Source organism: Taeniopygia guttata, chromosome 3 (genome assembly GCF_048771995.1).
Source record: "Taeniopygia guttata chromosome 3, bTaeGut7.mat, whole genome shotgun sequence".
NCBI lineage: Eukaryota > Metazoa > Chordata > Aves > Passeriformes > Estrildidae > Taeniopygia > Taeniopygia guttata.
The window spans coordinates 27,037,733-27,062,671 of NC_133027.1; the positions used below are offsets into that span (position 1 = coordinate 27,037,733).

General features: G+C 40.0%; 1 protein-coding gene across 3 annotated transcripts in view; it reads right to left on the reverse strand.

The window, feature by feature from the left end:
- The window catches only part of KHDRBS2 (KH RNA binding domain containing, signal transduction associated 2), a 459,539-nt gene that overhangs the window by 82,468 nt on the left and 352,132 nt on the right, over positions 1 to 24,939 (reverse strand). The window contains exon 13 of one of the 3 annotated variants that reach the window (XR_012054902.1): positions 732 to 23,752. The exons of the other annotated variants lie outside the window; for them this stretch is intronic. The gene's annotated coding sequence lies outside the window, so the exon portion shown is untranslated. Of the gene's footprint in view, positions 1 to 731; positions 23,753 to 24,939 lie in introns of those variants that run through there. 3 annotated transcript variants of the gene reach the window in all.

A 24,939-nucleotide genomic window follows, 5' to 3' on the forward strand; every position in this document is an offset into this window, starting at 1 on the left:
CAGAGCCATGGTATGTGTGCCTCTATAACCTTTCAGTCCAGACAGCAACTGGGTAAATGCCAAGGCAAGCATGATCTGCTTTCTAATCAGCAAACTGGATACTGCATGAACAAGGACAGTGAAAAACAGAAGGTTTTTTTCCTCTATAACCCCAGTATGGTGGTTATAGTAACAGAGAGCATATTGTTTCAAGTTCGGTATTCTTCTGTTTATCTGATACAAGGCTCACAAAAATAATTTCATTTTTGTTAGCTGAATTAAAGGGTAATGATATGATTGACAGAGATTTAGAAGAACATCACAAAACTGTTTTAAAAACCATCATGAAATACGGTTCGGATACTAGGAGTCTGCAGGCATTTCTAGTAGTGGATTTAATTTTCTTTGCCATGTATTTGATAAAGGAAGTATTCTTGCTAAATAGGAAGCATCTGGTTTAACAGCTATACAGCTATTTACATTAGTATCTGTATTGTTAAAGGCACCTACTTGTCACTGTTGAGTTATATGAAAAGGATAAACAGGGATGTGGTGGTTGGGACTGCCTAAATACAAGTATTTAGTCCTATTTGAGACAGTTTGGTATATCTAGAATAATTATACAAGGCTGGCATACATGGCAGTGGACCAAAGGGACAATTCCTCTCTGTTGGACTTGTAGCTGGAGGCCAAGAATTTTCTCTCTCTCTCCCTCTCTCTCCCCCACAAACAGCTTTTTTTTTTTGTGTGTGTGTGTGTGTGTTTCTTTCTTGTTCTGTGAGTTTCCCTCGAGACCTCAGGCCTTGCCATGTAGCAAACACCAAATACCTAATTTAAAAACCTCCCACTCCTGTTTGAAGTATAGCTCCTAGTTTTGTGTACTAATATTGATGTTAGAGTTGCTTCATCTCTGTCTACCAGAAGGCACATAAATATTTGCAGCACACAGATTGCATACACTAGTGATGATGATGCTGGGACATAAATCTTGGTGTTAGCTTCTTAGTCTCCTTATAGGATGTGTCCTAAGGACACATGTTTGAATAACACTTTTAAAAAGGTAATTTTGTACCTTGATATACTTTCATTTTTTTTCCCCAAAAAGATTTAATTAGTTAAATATAAATTGATTATGCTTTGTTTATTTGAATTCAAATGTCAAAATATTTATGACAATACAAATAATTTTCCTAGCTTATCTAGCTTATAGGTTGGAATTGAAAATGATCTAACAGTTCTAACAACCTTTTTTTCTGACCCTAATCTTCTTGTTTGTCTCCAACATGACCTTGAGCAAGTAATCTAGGCTTCCCATACTTTGACTTCCCTACCCAAAAAATATTGATAGTCATATTTGTTTGGATGATTAATTTGTTTTAATTAACAATTATCTTTGTCAATATTGGAAAAGTGCTTTGAGATCCATGGGTGGAAACTAGGATATAAATAAAAAACATTTTCTGCTGCTAAGAAATCTATACCAGAATGATAAAGATGCAAAAAGAGAGATGAATGCTGATAATATCTGTGTAACAGCTATTCTGGCCTCCTGGGAGCAAATTAACAGTTTTTCCTGAGTGGACTGATCTGCTTATAGATTACATAATCAAACACAGGCACATTATACCAGCAAGGTGTTTTAAAGGAGAACCTTGACTAAAAATAAATATGCTCCGTGGCTATTCTGTAAACATCAGCATGACATGTGAAAGGCCTTGATAAAGCTGAGGATTAAAAAAAAGGCACCAAAAAAACATGGGAATGGCTGTAATGAATCACATTTTGCTTTCAGTAACAGCCATGTAAAGCCAAGAGAGCTACATATTAAATAAAAGCCTTCACCGAGGAGAACCTTCATCTTGATTAAAAATGCATTTCCTAGATTAAATGTCTTTGGGTTAACACCTCATGAACTTGAAAACAGAACCAGGGCTGGATTTAATCTGAAATCTCTTAAATGCTCTGAATTTTTTTTCTTGGGTATCATAGAATCACACAACTGCTTAAACTGGAAAAGACCTTTTAAGATCATTGGGTCCAATGGCAACTTAGCCTTGCCAAGTCTACTGCTAAACCATGTTCCTAATCTACACATATTTAAAATATCTCCAGAGTATTTAAACAACTACCCTGAGCAACCTCTTCCAATGCTTGACAACTTTCAGAGAATAAATGTTTCTTACCTTTCAAACTAAACCTCCATTAGCACAAGCTGAGGCCTTTTCCTGTTGTCTTATTGTTTGTTATATGAGAGAAGAGACAGTGAAGATGGAAAGGCCACAGCTGGATTTTTTCAAATAGATTATATTTTTCTGAAAGTGAAATCTAGCCACTTAATGAATCTTCAAACAAAGCATTTTAAGAAAGTCCCATAAAAATACATTCACATGCCTTAATTTCCCCTTTTCCACATTGTTGCTAACTGGCTTCCCTGCTGCTCATCCATGTGGATGAGCATCACCAGCAATCTGGCCATGGGAGATCCTGAGGATGTTGGTAGGGGCTGCAGGCTCCTGGGGTGAGCCCATAGGAAGCTCTGGAGGTGGTTCCTTGACCTAAATGAAGGGTTTGGGGCCTGGGGGGTTACACCAATCCTGCAGGTCATCACACTGCACAAAAGTTGTGTCTTAGATGGTTTTTACAAAGACTAAAAGCCCTAAAGCCTGAGAATGAGAGCAGTGGGATCCACCTGACAAAAAGTGGTGAGTTCCTGTTTGCCAACAGAAATGCAAAGGAGGACTGAGACATGCTGGGACAGTTTGCAGCTGGATACCTGGAGTGAACAGGTACAAGCTCTTTAGGAAATATTGTCAGGGAAGATAGAAGCAGGAGGGCTGGAGGAGGTGCTCTCTGCATGAAATAGCAGCTCACTTACGGGGAGCTCTTGTATAGGACAGACAACAGTCTGAGGGAGAACTCATGGGTCAAGACCAGAGGAGAGGTAAGTGATGGTGGCATTGTGGTAGGAGTCTGTGGTCAGAAACCACAGACTCTATCTGTGGTCAGATATTCTTGCTGGGTCAGCAGACAAATCATTCTTTAAATAACTCATATAAGTTTCTGCATTGCCATCAACGACAAAGTTGTCATTCAGGAGGTACCAGACAGGATGGAGCAGTGGGCCACAAGAACCTCATACTATTAAAGGAACAATGGAAAGCACTCACCTGAGAAGGAAGAACCTTCTGCAATGGTACAGGCTGGATCTGCTTGGGGAGCAGGCTCTGCTTAAAACTGTTGAGCTCTTGGACAGTGAGACACAAGCCTGCAGTATGCCCTGGCAGCAAAGATGGCCAACAGTGTAACAGTGTACATTAATAGAATCATGGCTAGTAGCCAGAGGGAAGAGACAAATGTTTAAAAGATCTTCTTTGCATTTGTTAAACCTAATTCTAGTCTGCACTGGTGTGGCCACACCTTGAACACCGTGTGCAGTTTTGGTCACCACAATATAAGAAAGACATTATGCTATCACAGAGTGGCCAAAGGAGGCCACGAGGATGGTAAAGCCATATGAGGAGCAGCTGAGGTCACTTGGTCTGTTCAGCCTGGAGGAGATTGAAGGGAGACCTCACTGGGGTCTTTAACACACTTATAGGGAGAAGTGGAGGTGCAGGTACTGATGTCTTCATTCTCATGACCAGTGACAGGATTCATGGAAATGGCAGGAAGCTTAGTCAGGTGGGGTTTAGGCTGGATATCTGGAAAAGGTTTTGCACCCAGAGGGTGGTTGGGCACTGGAACAGCCTCCCCAGGGAAGTGATCACAGCACCAAGCCTTTCAGAGTTCAAGAAGGATTTGGACAATACTTTCACAAGCACATGGTGTGACTCTTGAGGTGTCCTGTGCAGGATCAGGATTTGGACTTGATGGTCCTCATGGGTCCCTTCCAACTCAGCATGATCTATGATTCTATAACATAGCATCCAATTTTAGGCCCTCAGTATGAGAAAGACCTCAATAAATTAGGATGCATTAGCCTAGGCTGCCAAAATGTTTGCAAGCTGAGCACTCAGCCTATGAGGAAAGGCGGAGAAACCTGGGATTGCTCAACCTGGAGATGAGATTGCTTCAGGGGAAGAAAAGAGCAGATCCTAGTCCTTACATGGGGGCTGTTGAGGCCACACGCTCTCCACAGTGCTTCCTGGTGGGAGGATGAGAGGTAAAACTGTAAATTGAAAGATAGGTTTAAATTGTTTAGAAGAAGAAGCTTTTTTCTCATGAGGGTAGCCTAGAAGTGGAGCAAGTTGCCCAGTGGTGTTACATAACCTCTTTCCTTGGTGATTTTCAAGATCAGACTAGGTAAATCCCTAAACAACCTGATCTGGCTTTTTACAATCATGGGATTGCTTACAACAGGCCCAACATGGGTCTGATCCCATGTCTGGGCCTGTTTTGAGTGGAAGGTTAAACTGGGGACCTACTCAGGTACTTTCATACCGGAATTACACTACATGTTTTTTATTCTAATAGAAAATAGTGAGAATGCCACTTTTTGAAACTTAAATACTCATTCTGGAAAGGCTTAAAATTACTTCAATTAGTGCCAGGCAGGCATCATCACCAGTTTTTCAAGTACCTAATTTCCACTGATTTCTAAGTGAGGCAGGCACTTTGATAGGCTTGGGGAATTTGCACTAAGGGTGCTTCCCTAAAAAAAAAAGAACAATGAATTTAATTTTACCTATGGCTTTTCTCCTTTACTCATATTTTCTAAGAAAAGAAATGGCTGGTGAGAGGGAAATTAGCTTCCTGATCCTGCAGAAGTCTTAAAATAGAAAAAAGAAGGCCCGTTCACAAACATGGATATCTGAAAAAATGCACTCCATGCATTTGCTGGTCCTTCTCCTACAGGCAAAGCAAATCAGCCATTTACTAGGGAACACGTTTCTTTTTGTCATCAATATTAACAGGAACACTTTAAACTAGATCTGCCACTTTGTGGGAGATCAATGTAAGAAAAATAAGACCAACAGGAAAATTAGAAGATAGCAGTAGGAAAGCAGAGTTTGTTTTCTAATTACTGCCATGCAATTACCTTAGATACATTTTATTCAGAGTTTAGGAAGTAACTGTTCGGCTCAGAGGTCATTGTAGGTGTAAGGAATACATTGTAGGTGTAAGGGTGAAAGGAATATTTTTTGTCTTCTGAGCAAATGGGAAACTGACATTTTAAAAATATTGCCATTTTGTTTAAATCTTTACATCTTTTGCCATTATTCTTGGCTTAAATACACTTAAATTTGGGGACATGGCATGGGGAAGGGTGTGTGTATGGGTTTAAGCACATCAAAGTTGTAGAAGACTGATATTCTAGACAGTATACAGTTCCAGATCAAAATGTAAGTAGGTATATGTCATGGCTGAATAGAGGTGAATAAAGACACTTGTAGAGAAAAGATTCTGCCTTTTTCCACTTTGGGCAGGAAAATAGGAGCAGTTTAATACCCCAATCCCTCCCCCCACCCCCAAAAGATTTTAAAAATCTTTAAGAGGGAGATTGAAGGACACATCCTATTTTAAGACTACAATTCGGCCCTAAGAAAAAGCACAAAAAAGAAAGTGACTGCACTGAGTGAAAACCTTGGAATGTCAGGTTTATTTTCCTGTGGAAGCTGAGTCCTGTATCTAGGGCCTTTGCAAATTCTCTATTAAAGAAGCAGAACATATCAAATAAATCAAAATGAATCAACCACTATCTTGTGCTTCTAACTGCCTTGCTGTGAGCAAGCTGGTCAAAAAGGTTAAGTAATATAAACTGGCCCATGGTTTTGGTAAAATGATTTGGATGTGGGAAGTCAGTGTTCCCTGTATTCAAGTGTGGGCAGGGACAGTTGAGCTCTATCCAGTCAGTGATTGAACTTGCTCCTGACACACCTGAGAAAAAAACTGACTTTTTAAAATTGTCTTGAAGATTAGAGCATTGGAGAAGATAAGGCAAAAAACATTCGTGTATTGAAAGACTCTTAGCAACCAACCAAATTGGAACACAGGGAAGAATCTGGAGCAATTAATTTACACAATTAACATCTGTATCTGCAACCATCTGTAGACTTTCAAAGTTTGTAGCCATATTTTGGGGCTGCCCTATTAGTTTATCTGAGATGGCAGACAAACAAAGAAATGTCTCTGTCATTTTTTTTACTACACTTTAGAGCCTCAAATACTTAGTAAGAATGATCACCACTGAAATCACATAAACATGCTGAAGACTATAGTATTATTAGGCAAACTAGCTTTGCATATTTTATGTGAAGACATATATAACTGACAGGGACTAGGACTGTAGTTACTCAGTTGTCCTTGATTAGATAATTATTGAATTATAGCTTTTGTAACCTGCAATTTAAAATACTTGGGCAAGTGATGTAACAAACTCTAATAACAGCTGACCAGGAAAGTACCCAGCACCAGATATATTGTAGTAATATAAAAACCTGAAGGAAGTTATGTTTCTTCTATTGGCCTATATATAAAACCTACTCCTAAGGTGTAAAAATAAGTTGTTCATGTGCCTTGTTATCCTATCCATTTAATTTAATTATGCTGTTCTCATATAAGTTTATTAGGAATATGCCATGACGTATTTGTGTTTGTGACCAAACCTTAACATAATAGAACTGCAGCACTCCTCTCCAAGAGATCTGACTTGAAGATCACTAAGCCTGAAGATCTCTGCTAATATGAATTGCCATGATAAAGCTGATAGGAAATGATGTAGTTCAAGGAATCCTGGAAACAAATCAATAAGATGGCTTCTTTCAAGCACGGCACTTTCTGCTTCCTTTTGAGTCACTTTTTGCATGTGCTGAATTTTCACAAATGTGCAAAAGACGATCAGAATCTGATATGAATGAGTCAAAAATAGTGTTGTTGTTTTGGGCAAGAAAGGCTGAACAAACACTTATTTTCAATAACAGTGGTCTGCACTATTCTGCAACAGTAGAAGTCAGGAAAGGACAACTTTTCTAAGAAAACATTTGTAGTGAAAGATGGAATTTCCCCTCTCTGTAAGGAATGGTTTTCTTTCTTCCCTACCATTCCTTCTTCAGCTTATCAAGGTTACCACCAGAACTATGTAGGTTTTAAAACCCTATTCATTCATCTAACTCAGCTTCATCTCTGTTAAATAAAAATATGTCAGCAGGTTGAATTTCCTCTACTTGTTTTTGGTGTTGAAGTTTAGAGTGTCCAGCTATTCCACTGTTACTCAGCCATCTCTCCTCAATATTCTCCTTAATTAAGACTATTACAGAACATTTGAGACACATGGTAAAATATTGAAAACTTTAATGACTCTTTGGTCTTCCACACCTCCTTTCTGGATTCATCCAGCTCAGTAAGGCTATAATTTTTAATAGTTGTACTTAGATGAAAAGCAGGATGACCTTTGTCCTTCCTTGCAAAAAGATTAAGACCGGTCAGATTAACTGCTGTGATGGCCAGTTTGACCTGCAGAGAGTAATGAGGGAGATACTACAGAACTGGAGCTTCCTGTGGTGGTTTCCTGGGCTAACAGCTGATTGCTTGAAGGGAGGATGAGAGGTGTAATGATTTACCCCAGTGAACACCCCTTAATAGTTCATATTAGCTAGGGGAGACATTTGTCCACGTTCTAGGCCATGTGTTCAGTCAATGCATGCTATTACACAGAAATGGAAGAAAATACAAACGACAGTGATATGACAGATGGCTGCTTATAGCAGAAAATGGCTCGAAAGTTCTGCCACAGCTTAAAGAAAACACATATATGCCGTGACTTTACTAAAGGAATACCATAAAATACTGCCATCTTGTATCATACCCTCAATAAGTCCTTTAACCTTATTTGTTTCTTTATTTTAGGTTTTCTGAAGTTATTACATAGAACTACTTTGAACGTAACAATTTTAGAACTGAGTAGTAAAATAACCACTGTCAACAGAATATTCCTTGCAGGATTTATGCTAAGAAATAGCTTTTTCTTTCAGAAACACTGGTCTGAAATAATCCTGGCTTTTACATTACAAAGTGACTATTTTAGAACTCAGTTAGGTAGAAGAAAATTATTTCCCTACCTAAATTCATTTTGTGAGTGTCATGGGAAATTCTATAATATCTGAAAGAGGAATGAGCTTTTGTGCAGAATTTTATAGTTGGATTTGCAAGATACAAATCTGTGTCCAAAAGACCAGTGGTCTCTGCAGAGATTTTGCTTGTGCACTTACTCTTGTACCTGCTTCAAATTGATTGGCTTCATTTACACTCATAATTATTCTTCTTCAACTGATAAAGCACCTGTGAGCACATGTGAATAAAGGAGAAATAGAAGGATCATAATATCAATCTTAAATGAGAAGGGATAAAAATTGTGCAGAGGTTAAATCTATAATTATTGTGCATTTGTGGCATGTCTCTTTGCCTTCTTTGGTTTGCTTGCTCTCCTGTCTCCAAATAGAATGTATTTTCGTTTTTCTCATCTTTCCATGTAGGTGATATCCAAGACATCATTTTCCAAAGGGATAGAAATTTAAAGAAATACTGCTATTTTAAAAACTACCTAGTGGATCTCTGTTTATTTACTATAGTGGAATCACACATCTACTGTTAAGACTCTACTTGCATGTGTTTTCTTTCCATGTTTTACAAATAGAAAACCAGAATCCACCCTAACTGCACTGTAAGTAAATTTATTTAGAATTCAGACTTTTTGGCAGTAGTTCAGTTAACAAACTACCATGCCCCGTTGGATTAATTATATCAGAGTGCTCATGAAATTTGCTTGATTAACCCACATAAAATGTAAGGACTGTTGTAAGCACATGAAACAGCAGTATGGGTTATTTTGAATTCAGACAAGTTCATAGTCTTTTTTTCTAAATTAAAACATGATCAAGTTTAAATGAATCACTGACAGTGACTAAAAGCTTAAAATGGAAAAAGAATTATAGTACTGTATGGAACAACTGTACGATTCAGAGACCATATGCGAACTGCGACATTGACAGATGTGTTCCTCCAGTCTATTATAAAGATAACTTAATTGAGAAAATAAAGATACAATGTTTATTTCCTCATGACTTGCTAGATTTCTATAATGTAACAAACATTTTTCAATAAAATAACAATATTAATAATTGCAAGAATTATACCAAAAAGTAACTTATTCTGTATTTGCCATTCTTAGACCATATTCTTAAGACTTGGAATTAAGTTTCTGGAGACATCATTCATGTTTTCCTCAGGTTTTTGCTAATTTATGCTGCACACCCTCTGATGGTTTTGTTCAAGATTAAAGCTACAGCACACGTTTCTAGGCAGAGAGCAGATGATCACGGAATTGAAAACCACCAAGAAAACATTACAGGGTCACTGCAAAGGAGAGAGGTATGGCAGCAGAAACGTTGTGGAAATGCCATGCTCCCTTGGCATGCCTATTGGTGTTCCAGAGTCCCTGGAATCCGAGGCTTTTTTGGTTTCCTAAACCTAACCCTAAGTGTTATCCTTACAATAAGTGGAGCAGGAAAAGCACTTTTTTGCTGAAGCTGAAATGGCCAGCATATGGCTATTATACCACAGAGAAAGGTGGAGGGAGCCATGTTGTGGCAGTCCTGTGATCCCCTTGGCAATACTTTTGCAGATGCCGTCTGCCTGAAGCTCTGGGCTTTGAGGTTTTAGAAACCCTAACCCTAGACAGAGCAGTAAACCCTGCATGGGGGTGAGGGTGGTACCAAGCAGAAAAGTGCAGAGGGAACCATGTTGTGGCAGTCCTATGTTCACCTTTGCAATTCTTTTGTAGTGCTTTGTGGTTTTCTGAGCCCTAGGCATAACCCTAACCCTAGGCAGACGTGAGAAATGATGCTCACTTTTAAAATTTCAAAGGTTTATTAAATCCTGATGAAATACAACAAAAGACTGAATAAGGAGAAAGAGCACTGCTGGCAGTCTCTCTCACCAGAAGCCACATGCTCATCTACAAAATGGATGCATTGCCTTTTATACTCTTAGCCACCCACCCCCCCCCAAAGTCTTGCCAGTCAACTCCTTCTTTGCTGTCCATTGGTGGAGATCACTTTCTTACATTTTGATTACAGGTCAGATAACATAGTAACCATAGTAACACGCTAGCCCACAGCAAATGCCCCCACAACCAAGGCCATCCCTTGACAACAATGAAAGGGGGAGGGGAAAGAGGACTATGGGAGGACATATTACAATAACATAATTATATATCTATAACACTTAACATATACACAATATTCATCCCTTAACTGTGAGAGCCAACCATTGCATTGCTCATCTATAATACAGAGTACTAAACTCTGCATAGGGTGATGGTGGTGCCAAATCAGAAACATTGTGGCAGTCCTGTGTTCCCCTTGGCAATCCTTTTGTAACTGCAGAGTCCCTGGAGCTCTGGGCTTTGTTGTTTTATGAAGCCTAAACCTAGGCATAACCCTAACCCTAGGTGGAGCAGTAAAAAGGGGCTTTTGCTGAGGCTAATCTGCCAGCACATCGTTACTGCAAGTGAGAAAATTTTGAAGGAGATAATGTTGGGGAAATGCTGTTTTTCCCTAGGTCTGTTTTTTGTAGTTGTAGCGTGTGTGGAACTCCAGGTTTAGTGATATTTTGCACCCTAACCCCACGCTAAACTATATCCCTGAACTGAGAATTAAAAGCCGCATTTTTCTGAGGTTGAGGTGGCTAGTACATGGCTACTTCCATGAGGAAGGTGCTCAAAGGGCCATGTTGGGGCAGGCGGTGCCATATACCACTTACCATCTGTTCTATGGCTTCAGTGTCCCTGGAGCTCTGGGCTTTGTGGGTTTTTTTTCAATCCTAACCCTAAGCATAACTCTAACCCTAAGAGATAAGTTAAAGTGGACATTTTCTGAGGCTGATGCGGCCAGCATATTGCTGGTGCCAAGGAGGAAGTTACTGAGGGAATAACATTGTGGAAGTGCCATGCAACATTTGGCCTTTTTTTTTTTTTCTTTTGTTGTTGTTGTTGTTGTTGTTGTTGTTTCAGTGTCCTTGGAGCTGTTAGATTTGTGGTTTTTTGAAGCCTAACCCTAAGACAAGCAGTAAAAGCAACCTTTTGCTGTAAGTGAGGAGGCCATATTTCATGGTTTATAAACAAATTTAGGTGTGGAATACTATGGAGTGAGTGTTTCCTTTAACAAGGAATGCTTCTAACAATTCTTTTCTACCAATGAGAATTAAGACCAGTGGGTGAAAGTGAAAAAAAACCCAACCATTTATTGACAAGAGTGCCAAAACCGCATAGGAAAAAATGGTGAAGAAATGTTAGATATTGAACTGTTAACCCATCCACACAAAAATCAAAACCCACTAGATTCCAGGGAAGGAAAAAAAAAAAAAAACCCAACAGCTGTGAAGGAGAAAAAAAAATAGTGCCAGCTTTTGTCTCAGGGAAGGAAAAAACCGAAGGGTTCTCACAGCAGCTTGGGCAAAACCAAATGGGAACCTGATGAATCTCTGGTGTTTGTATTCTCTTCACAACAGATGAAGCTGGTTGCCCTGGTTCAGGGCAAATTTGGGAAAGAACCCCCAAAAAGGTTCCTCTTGGAAGCAGATTCAATTGGCCCCTTCCCCCCACAAGCTGGTTCGGGAAAGATACCTCTTCAAAGAAAAGTGGAAAAAACCTGTTTATTAAACAAGCAAACTTAAACAATATTAAGCAATAAAACTTCTTGCCACTCCAAGAGAGAGAAAAACTCAGAAACCCCCGGGCTGCAGCTGGGCTCACTGTCTCTGATCAGTCCCTCCGGTGCTGGAACAGCCATGGCCCAGGCCCGGCCCGCTGGCCACAGGTGCTGCTGCTGCTGCTCTTCTGGGTGTTCAGTCCAGAGAGGTCCAGAGAAAGGGAAAAAAAAAAAACACAGTCCAAGGAACGTCTTTGCCTCAGCTAGCTAAAACTAACTAGAAAAAGCAAAGGAGAGCTCTGTCTCACTGTCTGTCTGTCGGCAGACAACGTAGTCCAGGAACAGGAATGTGGAGGAAGGGAGTGAGTTTTTGAAAACAAACTCTGTGCTTCCTCCTCCCCCCTTCAGTCTTGCAACAAGCCTTAAAGGTGCAAAACTTATTATTCAACATAATCAGGGCAGACGATTGGGGATAAAGGGATCATACAGTCAGCCTAGGACAATGGTGAATTTAATGTCCTTTCTGTCACTGGGTTGGCTTTTCCCAGGTCTGGAACCTGGAAGGAGCAGATCCTTGGCTCCCTGCCAGTGCCTTGCTTCTCACGTCGATAGTTCTCTTGTGCCACGAACCAAATAGAACTGAATAGTTAGGAAAAAGCAAAATCTGCTGAAGGATTGCTACCACAGTCTCCAAGGCTAGGGAAAGGGAGAAAAAAGCCTTCTTGCCTAAGCTAATAAAAAACTCAAGCTAGCTAAGCAGCAGAGTAATGCCATCACAGGGCACCACTGACACCTGGGAGGGAAGCTTTGAAAAAGCCCAGGCAACAGCCCCAAGGCTTCCCTCTCCAGACCCACTGAAAGCTACAGCAGCCATTTCTGGGCATAAGGGAGACAATCAGGGAATAGAAACCCCGCCCAAGACAATTAGTGATTTTCAAGACAAGAACATTGTTTTCTTTGAGTAGATTACTTGCACCTCTTTCCTGTTAAAAAATGAATACTTGGAATTGTGTTCCTTATCTCTCTTCAGGCCTTCGATCTAAATGAATATGTCATATGTATTGTCATTTTATTCTTATTTTAAAGCCTGGTTTTTGAATGATGATCTAGCTGTGGATGACTGGGTGAGCATTAGATATTAATCTTCCCTGAATTTTTGTATTATAGTCATCTCAGTGATGCTACTGGGTATGTTGTGGGTGCCATCTGTCAGGAGGAAATATAAAGCAATGAGATTTCTTTTTTTTCTCTAATGTATCCTATTAAATAATTGGATGAAACTGAAGCGTCCAAAAGCAAGACAAATAAAGACTTACAGTAAAAATTTTGCCAAGAAATGTACTGTGATGAAGCATAAGAAAGAGTAAAGCTCAGTGTATGGAGTTTTGCTAAAAGTTGTGAAAAAAGGAATTCACTCTCATAAAGTTATTTAAATAGTTAACAAGATTCCATTTCCTAATTACCTGAAACAGTCGATTACTCCTTCCTTTTACAACTTGATTTTAATTTTTACTCATCTGGTTTTGTTAATTATATCTGCGTTTTGAAGTCAGAGAATGAAAATACCCAGTGGTACAATCACCTGGCTGATGATGCACAATAATGTGGACATTATGGGATTTGTCTTCACCTGTCTTGTTAACAGTATTGCAAAATGGACTTGTTTTAAATCACAGCCATCGAAGTTTCTTGAAAAATCAAAACAACTGATTACACTGTGTTATTCTTGTGACTTGATCTAAAGATGATTTTGCTGAGCATACAAAATGTTAAGTAATAGAATGAGAAGTATCCTGAAACCTTTTGCTGGACAATATACAATCTTAAAAAAAAAAAAAAAAATCTGCCCTAGCTTTTAAACTTAGAAGGCTTCTTCCATGGTAGTATGATATTCCATTAATAGTAACAGTGCATAATAAGTGTAGCTCAAAACACAGTTCTTATCAAAATGTAGTCTGAGCTAGTGAAACATTTGCAATACAGAGGAAGTTCACAGATACAAAGAAAAAAAACCTTAAATGAGAGTTTTTTACTGCGAGGTAGGGAAATGCTAATTACAAAGTTTTTGCTAACTAAACAAATCCCTCTTATCTTATTGCAGATTATACATATTAAACCTAGAGCATAGCCTAAGATTTGTAGGAAGATAAACTTAGTAATACCTACAAAAAGAAGGGAACAGAGAAATCTGAAGATACAGGAATGAAACTGGGATGCTTCTTCTTTCATTATATACTCCTGAAGGTCAGTATGGAAGAAAAGTATCCTACAGTTTTGAGTTAAGCTCCTGTTTTCTCTCTCCTATCCATAACACTTAGGCAATTTAATTTGTCATAGCAGGGCTCTAGAAGTGATACTTGAAAAAGTGGCATGCTTATTTGCTATACTGAGCTTGTTTCAGCATATTTGAAAAAATATTTCCATCTTGTTAAGTGCCAAGAAAGGTCAGTTTTAGTTCAGTGGATAATTTAAGGTTTGCTGAGGAGCAGTTTGAAGATATGCATCTTTAGGTTATGCAAGAGTTTATGTGTACTTGTTGGACAAAATAAAATTAAGGAAGTAAGCAATGGCACTAACTGTCTCCATTCTTGTGGCAGGACTAATTCTGTATGTTAGGTTATATTATTGCTCAACCGAAAGAAAAATAACTGTTGATCATTAAGGATAAAGCTGGATGCTGAAAGAAAAATTGCTGGATAGAGGGAAATAATGAGTAAAGAAACCGAGATATATTCTGAGTAAATCAACTAGTATGTACAGGATACTTCGAAATGTCCTAGTGTATTGGTTTGGCATGGCCTGGTTTTAGGTAGCAGTGGGACCACAAAGATTGCTCCTGTGAGAAGCTACTGGAAGCTTCTACCATGTCCGATAGAACCAATGGCTGATGGCTCAGAGGATGGACATGCTGCTGGCCAAGGCTGGGCCAATCACAGGCTGGTGACACCTCTGTGATAACATATTTAAGAACAAAATCAAAAGAAAAATCATAGGTTTTCCTTCTAGTCAGAGAAGAGGAGGAGGTGGGAACATGTGAGGGAAAACAACATGAAGACATCAAGGTCAGTGAAAAAGGAGGGGGAGGAGGTGCTTCAGGTACCAGAGCTGAGATTCCTCTGCAGGTTGTGGTGAGACCATGGTGAGGCAGCCATGCCCCTGCAGCCCATGGGGATCCACAGGGAATGCCGAGATCCCCCCTCAGTCCATGGGGGAGGTGCCCATGCTGGAGTGGATGGATGCCTGGAGGAGGCTGTGATCCAGTGGAAGACCCAAATAGAGAGAGAGAGCCCCCCTGCTTCCAGGCTGGAGCAGCCTGTCCTTGGAGGAGTGAACCCCTGGAAGAGTGACCCACGTCGCAGCAGTTTTGGGAGGACTCTGCCCATGGAGGGCCTCAAATTGCAGCAGGTGTGGTGTGACTGCTGCTCGTGAGAGTGAACCCATGCTTCACTGAGAGCTGCCTCCCGTGGGAGGGACCCCATGGCCTCACAGGGGATGACTCCTCTCCCTGAGCAGCAGCAGAAAACCTCGGGTGACGAACTGGCCAAGCCCCCATGCCCTGTCTTCCTGTGCTGTCGGTGAGAAGGATGGAGGGGCTGGGGAGGGAACAGTGTTTTAAGGGCTTACTTTGCTTCTCATAATCCTCCTCTGATTTTTTTAGTAATAAATCTCACTTTGTAACTAAAATTGAGCCTGGTTTACCCTTGAAATATTTCTCCCGGTCCTTATCTCACTTTCATAACCTTTTTCCTTTTCCCTCCTTTGCCCAGCTGAGACAGGGGAGGTTGATCGAGTGACTCTCGTGGGTGCCTTGTGTTAGGCCAGCATCAAGCCACAACACCTAGTTTTCAGTGTTAGTTTACAACTTGAAAAAATAGGTTTTCAGTGACCTGAACTAATTATTTTTTAATAAGAGATTGTTGTGAGATTGTTATTACTATGATTGTTCAACCCTATAACATGAGTTTAATAAAATTTACTTTTTTATTTCTAATTTCATAGAAATACTGTACTTAAGAAATCTATATCCATTGAAGTGACTCATCCTTGTACTTCTGATGCACAAATAAAAGCACAAATACTAGAATTTATATTAATGAGGATTTATGCTTTTATCAATGAAAATAGAATCTCTTTGTGTGGACTGAAAACTTATGACTGCTAAGTAAACTTAAATTGATAACACCAGTATTTTCATGATTCCTACATGTAGAATTTGGCTTTGTAGTGTGATAGAAAGCCATATATCACATGCTGAAACTGGGAAAAATTCAACTTGAATTCCACCAGCTCTTTCACAAAACAAACAAACAAACAAACAAACAAACAAACAAACAAACAAAAACAAACCCAAACCCAAAAAATACACAAACAAAAAACTCCAAACTACCAAAAAATTCAAACCCAAACAAAAAAACAACCCCACGTAGCTATTTCATTCAAAGTAAACGAGAAGTTCTTAGGAACTCAGGTGCTATTCTGTACATTTTTTTTCCTATGGAGTTATAAAAATGCATGCAGAAATAGAATTCTACAATTCTTCTGTTTAGAGAGTTAATAACATCTCTCTTCTACCTTTGATAATACAGTGATCTAGATGTGAATTAATCCTGTTTTATATTGCTTTGCCACAAAAGTGTATGCTCTTTTTCCCATGTGCATATACACTTCTGTTTGTTCTTCTACAAACTCTCTTTAGTCATCTAGTAATCTCATTCAGTTTTTTTCCCTTCTTATTGAAGTTTTGATACTTGATTTTAGAAGTTTTTATGGAAATATACCTAAAACCCAGGGAAAGTCCTTGGTTACCAGGAATCCAGAGGGACTAGAGGTAGGTCTTTTTGAAAGCATAGCCAGCAATCTGAAACATAATCCTGTAGCTATACTATAGATTTCTGATTCTTTTCAGTCTCCCATGGGCACTACTAGCTTGTAAACTGTTCATAGTCTCCTTATAAAACAGAGTTAGCAGAAGACCAGGAAGTTAAATCAGAATTCCCATGCACATGCATCACTTTGCAGGGGAGGATTCTTTGGTGCTGCAGAGCAAGTTCTCTGCCTGTGTTCTAGGACATTTTCCCTTGTTGAGTATGCAGACAACATTTTCCTCTTCATCAGAAGAATGAAGCTGACTCGATTAGATTTGTTCTCAGTCTGGGAGCAGGAAATTAACTTTGAAAATGATTTAAATGTCTTGCCTGGGGAGGGCCTTTTGCCACTTTGAGTTCAATAGTTATATTTGACAGAGCTCTCTGGCAGATTTCTAATGTATAATAGGTAGGTGTAAGGGATGAAAATGAAGTGGTGTTTTTGGATATATATTAGCTGAATTTTATATTTAGTTTGCTGCATGTTTTTGTTCTGCTGTTATCAGAAAAACCTGTTTTGAACGACAATTCTGGTAAAGAGGCATATGGCTACAATAGTGTGCAGTCAAGCATATTTGAAGAAGGACACCTGACTGAAGACCTGGTGTTCCACTGGTGTTTGATGGCTTTTCACTTTGGACGAGCTTTTGTCTGATTGTATGGACTTAATACTTTCCCCTATGTTTCTGCATTTCCATCACAGACAGAGGCAGACAGCATTCAGAACTGCTTCATTCATGTCCAGGCACAGAAATTTTTTGTTTAACTCCATTCAATATATTCTCATGCAACATAGCAGTTGTGATTAATAAGCAATACCCAAAGAAAAAGGAAGTATAATCATAGAATAGTTTGGGTTGGAAGGGACCTTTAGAGGTCATCTAGTCCAACACTTACGTACATTCAGGTTCTTCAGCTAGTCACGAACCTGATTTAGTCATAGAGTGAGAAGCACTTTGCTCCCTCAGTTCCCATCCTGCTATCCATCCTCTTGAGAGGTATGGAAAGATATTGCTGTTGAAATTGAGGCAAAAAAAACTTACCTCAGCCTTCTTGTTTGCAGTTTGTCAGTCTTGCTGATCTGATGGGCTATATTTACTTTGACCTTCCTTTTCTCTCTGACATACCTACAGAAGCCCTTTTTGTCACTCTTTGCATCCCTTGCTAAGTTCAGCTTCATCCACATCTTGGCCTTCCTGGCCTCATCCTTACATAATCAGTCAGCATATCTATACTATTTCCAGAATAATTATCCTTGCTTTCACTGTCTGTGTATTTCCTTCTTGTCCTTTGATTTGACCATCAAGTCTCAAATCAGCCATTCAGCCTCTTGCCTTCCTTGTCTGATTTCTTATAGCTGAGGATCCAGAGCTTTTGTACTCTGTGGAAAGCACCACTGAAGATCTGCCAGCTCTGTTCTGCTTCCTTATCCTGAAGACAGCTTCTTATTAGTGCCTATTCACTAGTTCCTTCAACATCTGGGAGTTTGCTTTCCTAAAATTCAGTGTCATGACTTTGCTCGTCACATGGCCTGTATCACTCAGGATTGTGAACTCCACCACTGCAGGATCACTTTGGCCCAGTCTGTCTCCAGTGTTGTGAGTGAGCCCCAGTTAGCTCACTTACATTTGTGACCATCAGTCCTGTATTGCATTCCCTCTGGTAAGTGTTGTGGAGTGTTTTTCTTTGATATAACATTTGTTCAGCGTCTGTTCACCACCCCCTCCCTAATCTCCCTTCCCCAGTTGTCAATCTTCCCAAGCTCTTCCCTAACCCCCTCCTCTCCAAGTTGTCAATCCTCCCTTTCCCTGCCCCTTCCCCCAGAACATTCCCTGTCATTACTCCCAGCCTCCTCCCCTGCTTCCAGAGCATTCCCTGTCTATTTAGTGAGGCTCAACACCCTATTGGTTACTTTGTGTTACTCTATTCCCCTGTTTCCCCTGATAGGTTTGTGATATGTTAGTCCCTCCTTAGACTCCCCCCCAGCCCTACCCTCATTGGTCGCTGTTCCTAAACCCCTCCTCTTGAGTTCCTCTATAAAACCTTTGTTCGCCCTCCCCAGAGGGTCTTGGGGCTCGCTGAATAAAACCGTCCTGTTCGCCCCCAAGTCCCGTGTCGCCTCCGTCTGTCCCCGCACCGACAACTGGGACCGCAGAGCTTCGCAGGGGGAGCGGCTGCCCATTCTCTTCCCTCTCGCCACCCAGCACGCCACCGCTCGGGGTATGGCGGCGAGAGAAGCTGCACGCATTACAGCAGGTAAGGCTGTCTATTACCTGACTTAAGAAGTTATCCTCCATGCTTTCCAGGAGTCACCTGGATTGCCTACAGCTCTTTGTGCAACTTTCCCAGCAGATGTCAGCATGGTTAAAGCCCCCTGGGAGGACAAGAGCCAGTGAGCATGATGCCTCCTGTAGCTGCAGCAAGAAGGCTTCATCAGTAGGGTCCCCTTGACAGAGATCAACCACAACGTTCCCTGTGTTACTCCTGTCTCAAATTCTTAACCCACATGCTTTCAACCTGCTCAGAGCTATTCCTCAGGGACAGCTCACATTGTATCCATTTCTTGATGCAGAGGGCAGCCTCTGTTGTGGTTTGATCTAGTCAGTTGGTTTAATCAATGTTAGTTAGCCTTTATGGTCCCCCATTTGTCCCCTCACAGTTGGTTTGATCCAAGTTGTTTACCCCAGAAGTTCCCACCACTTGGCTCCCCAATTATCTGTCATTCTTCTCACCTCTCCCTGTTTTCTCCTTATTTGGTTCCATCAGTCTGAGTTTGTTTATACGCATTTGGCTGTCAATCCTGTAACCACCCCCAGTTTCTTTGCGAAAGTTTTATATCAACCACCCCAGTTTAGCTTTTCTATTTGTCCCCTGACCTTGTACCTACCCCTGCTACATTATCATCGGTTGTTGTAGCTGATGTTATCCCTCTCTGGTTTATGCCCATTGGGCAAGAAAGGTTTGCAGCCCTGTCAGCCCACCCCATACTTAAGCTGCTGTAATCTTTGATTTCTTCGGCATTTGTACCTACACCCACCCAGAGGGCACCTTTCTTGCCCCACCTGGGGAAATAAAGGACTCTTTAGGCTGGCAGACAAGTGTCCTCTCTCATCTCTTCACCTCCTCTCAGCGTGCAGAGCTACTGAAGCTGTGCATCCACGCGGCAGCAGCAGCACCATCAGGGGCAGATGTTTGTTCCTCCCCTGAGGTGCCACTCTTGTGGCAGCCACGCGGCCTCACATGGGCAGTGCTGGCCAGCCCATGCAATCAGCCCGGGGCTGCGGAGCTAACCTCCACAAACCTCTCCACCCTTCTTTCCTCCCCTGTGTCTTCTGAATAGTCTGTACCTGTTGATAGCAACATTCCAGTCATGGAATTCATCTCACCAAGTTTTTGATGCCTTTTCATTGGTCTTAAAAATTAAGAGCCAGACACGGTTAAGGGATAAGGATTTTTACGTTAGTATTTAATAAGGATTCTTATGATGCACCACTTTGCCAAGGTGGAATGTGCAACAATGCACGCATATGATAGATTGAGTATACAATTTACAGACTTTACTAATTAGCACATCTAACAAAGATGCCTCAGTGGGAGGCCTGGATGAATGGTCTGATATTCCCCCATCTGAGAAATTCCCTCCTAGATAGGCCAAATCTTTAGTTTACAGGATATGTTCTAGACAGGACCTTGGTTTCCCAAGATGGTGTGTAGGGCTTTCTAGCCTCCAGCTGTGAGGCCTTTAGGATGTTTGGTCTCCTGGCCTAACAAAATACTAGGGCTATGCTAAGTTATTAGACTTAAGGAAATACAAGTATTTATGCTAAGAGTACTGAGGATACATAAAGGTATATAGAAGGTATATAAAAGAAGAGGCAAAAAAATCATCATGGCATCATCTCAGTAGTGGAAACTTCATTGTAGGTAGTATAAAAAAAGGTAATGTGTTGTGGGAGCTATGAAATTAAATAAAACAAGTTTTTTTATGGCAAATGTCCTGATAGCTTTGCTCAAGTTAAGCTTACATTGTCTTTACCTTCTGACACAGTGCTGTGATCCTCTGAAACAAAAGCTGGGAGTGATAATAATTTGGCATCACTATATTTGAATCATTTATGCTGTAAAAGACCTTTAAGACCATTGAGTCCAACCACCTGCCTCCTTTCATATCCTGAAACTCCTTGCAATTTTAAAGAAAGAATAATTTTACTTGTGGGTTTTGTGTCCATTTTGCTGGGTTTTGGTTTGGTTTTTTTTAGTTAGTTTTTTTTTTTTGTTGTTTTTTTTTAATGTATACATTCTCTTCTAGAATACGAATATACGAGAATTTAAGAAATTGACTAAGAATGCATCCTGAAGTGAAAGAAATGAGTCCTCCACTTGTAGTGCAGCTGGCATGAAAACTCCAGTGGGGAATGAGAGTTAAGAAGCACAGCTTCTTAGTATTCCTACTTTTAATGAAGATAGTTTCACAGCTTTTTGGAACTGTAACTTTTTGATGTCTAATTCTCTGGGTATGGTGTGGAGAATTGTATCTAAAAGAAAGTGGAATTTTACCAGACTTCTAATATCTGAGGCTGAAGTCTTCCATTGCAAGAATCATGTTCTATCATGAATGTAGCTGTGAATTCCAGAATGCATCAGATTCTCTGACAACTTGAATCATCATTGCCTTCAGTTTTTATCTATAATTTGCTTAATTCTACAGTTCTTTAGAGAAATTCAGTCTCTGAGATATGTTCTCAGTTAGATCAAAATTGAATGGACAACATGTAGACCAAATTTACAGTCAGACTGCACCAGTTATTTGTCTCAAGTGCCAATAAATTAATTCAAGACTACAAAGGTTTCTGTAGCAGAAATACCAGATGCAGCTATAGTATGAAAGGTGAGATAGCAAGTTTAACACCAACAATTACAAGGCAAATACTGTTATGGTAAACCACTGTGAAGTTCAAAGAGGACAGACAAACAGCACTAACTCTCATTTCTGTGAGAGATGTTGAACCAAATGGTTCTACATGGTGACAGTCCTGATATGGCAGCAGTGTGAGAGCTGTGAGGGAGACAGCAGTCATTAGACATGATATGGAGAGGTGTCTTGTAAGACTGGAGAGCAGGGTGATGACAGTGAACAGTCTTTATCCACTTGTTGCAATAAAAATCAGAGTAAGGCTTACCAAAATATCACAAAAGTGTATTGAGGACAGGAGGAAATATCAATTGAGCATTTGCTTGTCATTGGTTACGATCTAGTCAGTATTCTTCGCTCTCATTTTACTCTCATTTAGTAATTTTTTTTCTCTGATTAAAGCAATCTACCTTGTAGTCCCACCCTAAGGGGTTAGCAACAGCTGAGCTGCTTCTCAAGGGAGGATGACCCAGGAGTTGAGGAAGGGCAACCATGGCACAAGCAGAGAACTGCAGCCACAATTCCATCTGGACTTCTACCAACACCCTGCCCAACAGGGTGTCAGGTTGTATTCTGACTCTATCAGTGTTGTTCTAGTTCATGGTGTTGTTTATTTTATCTTTTTATTTTCTTCCCTAATAAAGAACTGTTATTCCTGCTCCCATATTTTTGCCTAAGAGCCCCCCTTAATTTCAAATTTATAACAATTCAGAGGGAAGGGGTCTTAATTTTTCCATTTCAGGGGAAGCTTCTGCCTTCCTTAGCAGACAGCTGTCTTTCCAAACCTAGACAGGCAGGCAATGCTTTATCTGAACTTAATCTCTTTAAGCCCAGAAACAGTCCAGCTTCCATTTCTTCAATTGCTAAACACTAGAAATAACTGTTTGAAGAGATAAATTCTTGTTTTATTAATTTATCTCTTGTCCCTTCAGTGAAGTAAATTTTCTGTGGATTGTTCTGGCTTTGTACAACAGATTAATTTTAAAGTGTTTATGCTTCACTTTGCAAATATGAAATAAAATAGTTTTTGTGACGGATAAACCCCAACACTTCATATTTTCCAATTTTTTCAATGCTTCTGATTTTAACAGAAGCACTTGACATAATTTCTGGGTCATGCAGAAATAAAACCACTTTTACCATTAATAGGGATGAGTCCATAAACTACACTTTCATATTTAAAAATTTAACAACCAAGTAAAATGTAGAAGGAGACAAGGTTTGGAGGAAAAAAGCATATAAATCATGGCATTTCGTTTTGCAAGAAACATGGAGAATAATAAAATCCCTGTGTTCCCATCAAAAAGGAGGACAGACTTTTTTATCCCCTCCAGTATGTATGGAATATACTTGTAGTCCTATTGCACAGATAGAAGATTTTCTTTGTGCTTGAAAGATAAAATTGCCCAAGTAAGCTTTTGTTCTAAAGGTAAAACTTTTACAAAATATACAGACTGAAAGGAGGGGGATGTAAGTCAACAAAAGGGAATAAACTAATTATAGCTGACTGGATCTTGAATATTTATAATGCAGCCAGTAACAGCTCCCTTTGGGCCCCTTGTTTACCAAGTCTGTTGAATTTATATGCCCTGACAGGACACATAGTTCTGAAAAGTGCTATGTGCATAACATCAGATATGGCTAGAATATTTACAGGCTGTAAGACTTCATTCACTAAGGCTGTGTCTTTCTTAAAAATACAAATTTGGAGTACCTTTACTGCTGGAAGTGTTTACAATGGATATATATAAAGGAAAATGAAAGAAGCTGAAAAATGAGAACTAATATTTTGACAGAAATGTTGACCTTTTCTCCCCTGATTCTGCCAGGTTCTTGTCTCAAAACCATTTCACTAAGCAAGGCACTCATCCCAACAGCCTGTCAAACCCCACATCACATTTCTGTCACTTTTCCTCATCACCGGAACATGATGCAGAAAGCAATTTTGTCTTTGAGGGCCAGTACAAAAGCAGGGCTAGCATCAATGGCAGAATTGATGGCAGAAACAGACTGAAATGAGACTCTGTCTCAGTGTGGGATCAAGCACTGCACACCTTCAAATAGGATTTATGAACGATTGTCCATCCAGGTGGCAAGTGAAATCTGTTTTTCCCACTTCCCTACTATCTATACAGTAAATTGCCAACAAATCTTCCTGTGTGGCCTTTTAAAGTAGGGAAGACCAAGCTGGGGAAAAAGTGTTTAAAAATAACCTTTGAGAAAGAATACCTTTAAAAAATGTAGTTGCACAACAGATTCAATTGATATGAGATTGTGCTGTCAACAAGCTTTTTCTCTCAGAGCTTCTTCAAATACAGCCAGCCACTCAGCAAAGTGGAAGTCATAGGCACCTGAAATGGGAGCAGAATAATTTGTTAAAAAAATCATGGATGACTAGTGCTGATCCAGAATTCTGGGAAATGGGTTGTATTTTGGAGGCTTTGGTTCATCACACATCCCACGCCTCATCTTCATGGTGGCTCATGAGGATGTCCTAATTGCAAGGAGGTACTGGCCGTGTTGCACATGTAATGAGTTAAAGAGAAAGGAGGTAGAGTTTCCTCTTTCTTATTTTTCATCTCCTCCTCAGTCTGGCCCAGTGGATGAGTGGAAGTCCTTGCAAAGGCAGATGATCTGTTCTAGATCTGCAGAGTGAGCTTTTGATGGGCAGATGTAGAAATTACTAACAGGCATAGTGTGGTGGCAAACATCATCTCTGAGAGCAGAGTAAGAGTGAAAAGGGGCTCTGGGGAGAAATCAGCTGGCTGGTGGGCTTTGGGGTGGGACAGTACCGTGTCATCTCTGGTCAGATGGTGCAGCGCCATAGCTGTGTAGGTGACAGAACCAGGGACAGACAGCACACAACACACATTTTTGCTGTAGTTGAACAACCACAGTCAATTATTTTGTACTATATTTTTGCATATGCCCTTGGAAATGTGATTTTTTTCCCAAACCGCCTCCAGAAAGAGTGTTCTGTCATTCAAGATTTTTTTTAAATTTTGCTGGCAATTATCAGAAGCCCTTCAACTGAAACAAACAACACTATCCTTCATGGGTCTAAATGGGGGTGAAGTAATGAGATTTTAAACTTATTTTATTTTAGTGAGGACACAGCTGTAAAAGATGACAAAAAGTATCACTTATGCTACCAGCATTGTAGAAGCAGCCTGCAAGTTCCTATTCTTGGAAGAAAGTTTGTAAAATATATCCACAAAGCAGTAAATACTTTAGCACCTCACTCTGGTAAAAAGTCTGCCCATTGTTTCCTGATTCATCAATGAACTGGAGTACTTGAAAGTCTAAGGCTCTGGCTCACTCAGTGCATTAAAATGTCCTGTGAATGGTGTGGGGGAAAAACAAGTCAAGAAAAGATGATGGGCATTGCTAAAATTAGTCCTTAAGAGAGAAGAATGGGTGCCCAGCACAGGTATGTTGTGCAAAAACTTTTAGTGTTAGCATATTTCCCTTATGTTTTATTAATTAAATGTCATTAAATAATGTCATTTAGCACATTTAAAATCTGCCAATCACACAA